Source organism: Sinocyclocheilus grahami, unplaced genomic scaffold (genome assembly GCF_001515645.1).
Source record: "Sinocyclocheilus grahami isolate Dianchi unplaced genomic scaffold, SAMN03320097.WGS_v1.1 scaffold21209.1, whole genome shotgun sequence".
Taxonomy (NCBI): domain Eukaryota; kingdom Metazoa; phylum Chordata; class Actinopteri; order Cypriniformes; family Cyprinidae; genus Sinocyclocheilus; species Sinocyclocheilus grahami.
In genome coordinates, this window is record NW_015518323.1 from 1877 (window position 1) to 2874 (window position 998).

At 44.9% G+C, this 998-nt stretch overlaps 1 pseudogene; it reads right to left on the reverse strand.

Annotated features, from left to right (window-relative positions):
• Positions 1–190: 190 nt before the first annotated feature.
• On the reverse strand, positions 191–822 carry LOC107579887 (interferon regulatory factor 6 pseudogene; annotated as a pseudogene).
• Positions 823–998: the final 176 nt, after the last annotated feature.

A 998-nucleotide genomic window follows, 5' to 3' on the forward strand; every position in this document is an offset into this window, starting at 1 on the left:
GATTGATATATAGTTTATTTATAGTTATTTTCAATGTACTGTAATTATAAAATAACTTTATTATTGTTTATTTAATTCAAACAAATAAGTTCTTGTTAAAAACTAACCAAAATGAAAAATAATTATGTATCGGCATTGGCTATCGGCCAAAATTAAATTCAAGTTTATTTGTATAGCGCTTTTTACGATAGGAATTGTTGCAAAGCAACTTTACAGAAAATTAAGTTTCTACAATATTTGAAACTTCATTTTCTTTGAATACCTCAAAATGAGTTGAAAATTATCGGCATATCGGCAAAAATCCAATATCGTTACATTTGTACGGCAAAGCGCGACTGAAACCGGCAGAGTAATTTCGCTCGTCTCATAAGACTGCGACTCGACAGCCGCTCACTCACCGCTGAGGAAGGACTCGAGGCAGAAGAGCTTGACCTTGTGCTGGCGCTCGATCAGGTTGGGCATGTTGGGGTTGGGCGCGCAGGGGCCGGACCAGTACACTTTACACTGGCACAGGCGCACGGCGTAGATGTCGTGTCCGCTCACCTCCAGGATGAGGCCGCGGTCCATGACGTCCAGCAGGCGGCTCGTGAACACTCGCTGCTTGTCGTTAGTGATGTGTTCGGTGGAGGGGAAGCGCACCTGCTCCAGACTGACCGGCCCGAACAGCTCCTCCTGGTTGACGATGGGCCCCAGATCGCCGTAGAACAGACGGCAGCCCTGCGGGTTACTGACGATCACCGGCGGACACACCTCCTTACCGCGGTAATAGAACTGCACCTCCAGATCCGTCACTAAACACACACACAAACAAAAATTCACATTTTAGACCAAAATGTCAATTGAACATGCATAATTGTATAAACACATTAACTAATAATTATAAAACGGAGTTCCGGTCCTTGATTCTGAGAGTGTTTAGTGTGTGTGTGTGTGTGTGTGTGTTTAGTGTGTGTGAGAGAGAGTGTTTAGGGGAGTGTGTGTGTGTGTGAGGGGGGGGG